This window comes from Lolium rigidum, chromosome 2 (assembly GCF_022539505.1).
Source record: "Lolium rigidum isolate FL_2022 chromosome 2, APGP_CSIRO_Lrig_0.1, whole genome shotgun sequence".
NCBI classification, from domain to species: domain Eukaryota; kingdom Viridiplantae; phylum Streptophyta; class Magnoliopsida; order Poales; family Poaceae; genus Lolium; species Lolium rigidum.
Window position 1 is genome coordinate 246,928,992 of NC_061509.1, and position 3,716 is coordinate 246,932,707.

Below are 3,716 nucleotides of genomic sequence, written 5' to 3' on the forward strand. Positions count from 1 at the left end.
ATTTTTACACGAATTTTAGTGTATTAAACTTGCTCTATGTATTCTGCATACTCCACTAAATTCCTAAAATCGTAGAATTATTATTTTTGACCAATTCCAATTGAGATGATCTTGTTTTAATGTTGTCCATCTCAGAAAAATACCATGGGTCCTTGTAGGAAATAATTCTGTCCCGTTTGTAAAGTTAGTGTGTCACATGAAATGTTGTTCTTTAAAACTTGTTGTTCTTTAATTTCCCACTCCAACCCCTTTTTATAAATTTGGCCAATGCATGATTTTACTTTGATACCACATACACCCCTGCATGCTTTATCATATTCTTTTAAAACTTGATTTTTGAGCTATGTGTTGATTGTATGTTGTTCTTCTATTTTCGCGACGCTAGATACGAACGTGGGAGAAGCCGAAGGAGAGGATTTTGGAGAAGGTGTTGAAGAAGACCAGGGACTAGCCGGCCAAGGCAAGCCATTTACTTTGACTCCTTGATTTTCTATGTTCTTGGTTGAGATCTTTTTATTCTTCCCCATCTTGATCTTTTGCGTTTTTCGGTTGGATAATTCTCTTCTTTGACATACTTGCCGCCAAGTATGTATTTATTCCCTCTCGGTAGATTCGCGTACTTACTCTAAGTATGTGGATTAAAACTCACTCATTTGACACCTCCTAATTCTAGTTCAAACTTTGGGTTAACATCATGATTATTGCTCCACTTTTTGATTATCTTCATCCAAGCTCCATGTGAGTATGGATGTTGTTGACACCCTTCATGGTATAATGGCAACCTTGATGCTATTGTACATCTTAGTTCACACATAAACTTTAGGTTGGGAAAACCCTCAAGGTCTTACCTTGTTGTAAAAGTTTTTCTTAAAAACCTTGGGAAGATGAGATCTTGCCCATGTGTAACTTTGAGTAAAGGTTTAAAGAAAACAATATTGAGGTTTTGAAGGAGAGGTGGTATGGTAACTTGGTTTTGGGAAAAACAACACATGGTTCTATGTATTCGCCCGGAACAACCAATCCGCGCAACCACATTACTCCAACATGGGCACGGGGCTTAACTTGACGTTTGTTCACCTTAGCTTGAGGCACCGCATAACTATACAAGGGTACGGTTACCCCCGAGTCCGGGTTGTCAAGGTTGGGACGATAGTATAACGGGAGGCCTTCGGGGCTGACCCGTCCGGAAGACACTATGGGTCTCCTGGCTTGGCGGTGGAGCCACGCTCAAATGGAGGTGTGCTGCCACGGTGCCGGGGAGGTACATACTCCATAGGGTAGGACCTCTTGCTAATTTGAATAAGCGAAAAGTTTCGACCGATTATCCGAGACCCACATACTTTCGTATGATGGACCGGGGATGATCCCGGCGGATTTATCGGATCTTGTGGGGAAAGTGCGCAAACTCTGCAGAGTCAAATCTATTCGAATAGCCGCGTCCGCGGTCATGGACAGTTGGGATGGCCGTTGCTTAGCTGTGTTGAGTTTTGTTTTAGAAAGGTTTTGCAAAGAAATGAAATGTTCTGTTGGTACTTGGAGTACTGGAAAAATAGTGGTGGCCATGATGAGATGGTCGGAAAGGAAATAAAATTTGGGTCTACCCTTCCTAGGTGTTTATGTTGTGAAGAGTCTTCTTAAATTAATTCATGTAGGAATGTCTTAGATGAATCTTTAAGTGTCTCCTTCGCCCATGAAGTTGAGATGCCAACTCCACCAAAACACTACTTCTCTCCTACATGACATATTCTTAAATGAAATTAGATATTCCCTCTTGATCTCCTAGTTTAGTTCTCGGTACCTTGTTCCCTTTATTATGTTACTTTGTAAATGGCTTGCGAGTACAATTCAAAATGTACTCACGGCTTTGTCCCTGGCTATTTACTTGGCCAGACTATGAGGAGGATTTCGAAGATGATGGTGGTTATCAGGACGACTATGCGACTTAGGACGTTTCCCGGTCAGCTGCCTGTAGGGTTTAAGGCATGACTTGGGCCCGACGAAGTTAATTTGTATCCGCTGCTTTTGGATGTTTGAATTCAGCCCGATGTGGCCATTTGTGTAAGACTTGGTCATAAGACCGTTTGTAAGACTATTTATTATTTCGGTACTATGTAATGGATGTTGTAACTCTGTTTATCAGTTCGGTTATGTACTCATGTTACACTGATCATGGGATCATGAGTGAATGCATAACGGGTATTTCGGACAGTTGGTCCGGGGTGCCACAAGTAACAAGCTCACGGTCTCTCACTCGAACTAATCGTGGTGGACAGCTCAACACTATGCAATGATGCAAAGCAAGAACACTTGAGGTGTTCAAGTCCTTCACATTCAAATCCCACCCAAGCAACAAATGCTAGGATGAGATTGGAGAGGAAGAACAATGGAGGAAATCAACAAATGACTCCAAGATCTAGATCCCAAGAGTTCCCCTCACTTAGAGGAGAAATGGATTGGTGGAGGTTGTAGATCTGGATCTCCTCTCTTAGATCCCTCAAGAATGAGCAAGAATCATGGGAGGGAAGAGAGAGCAAGTTATTCAAAGTCAACAATGGAGGAGAGAGAATAGGAAGAACTAACTTGCTCAAGGTGGAAGAAGGGCTATTTATAGCTAGGGAGAAAATAAAACCGTTGGGGAAAAAGAACTGTTAAAATCGCAGGAAAAACTGCCCGAAAAACGGCCCAGCCGACCGACCAGATTTGGCGCTGAGGAGGCCGGTGGCCTGTCCGGTCGGGCCGGCCTGCCAGACGGGCGGGGCGCTGCTTGTGACAGTAAAGCACTCGTCCGTTGGGAACCCCAAGAGGAAGGTGTGATGCGTATAGCAGCGAGTTTTCCCTCAGTAAGAAACCAAGGTTATCGAACCAGTAGGAGTCAAGAAGCACGTTGAAGGTTGATGGTGGCGGAGTGTAGTGCGGCGCAACACAAGGGATTCCGGCGCCAACGTGGAACATGCACAACACAACCAAAGTACTTTGCCCCAACGTGACAGTGATGTTGCCAATCTCACCGGCTTGCTGTAACAAAGGATTAGATGTATAGTGTGGAAGATGATGTTGAACAGTAGAACAAGTATTGTAGTAGATTGTATTCGATGTAAAAGAATGGACCGGGGTCCACAGTTCACTAGTGGTGTCTCTCCATAAGATAAATAGCATGTTGGGTGAACAAATTACAGTTGGGCAATTGACAAATAAAGATGGCATGACAATGCACATACATATTATGACTAGCACAAAACCCGTGCGTTGCTACGGCGCCACATTAAATTAAATGAGTACAATTTAATCAACCAACACCATGAGCTCCCGACGCCCACTCTTCGTGGCCCGAAGAGACGGCCATCACCACCACCACGTCGCCCGCCGCCGCCTGTGCAGTCCATCTTCCGGGGCCGCCGTCGCCTGTGCAGTCCATCTTCCGGGGCCGCCGCCGCCTGTGCAGTCCATCTTCCGGGGCCACCGCCCCGGCATCCGCAAACTCACACCCGTGTCGCGAGGTCGATAGCATGACCTGTGATATGGAGGGCTAGGAAGATTGGAACCAGAGGACGGCAGTGGCACAACCACTTGGAGCCTCCACCGCTACCGGAGGGTGCCGATTGGACACGACAACAGGGACACACCAGTCCCCGCTGGTCCGGACAGGCCTAGCTTGGGCATGTATAGTCCCCGCCGCCACACTGCTGAACGTAGGCCACCACGACGGTTCCCCTCCT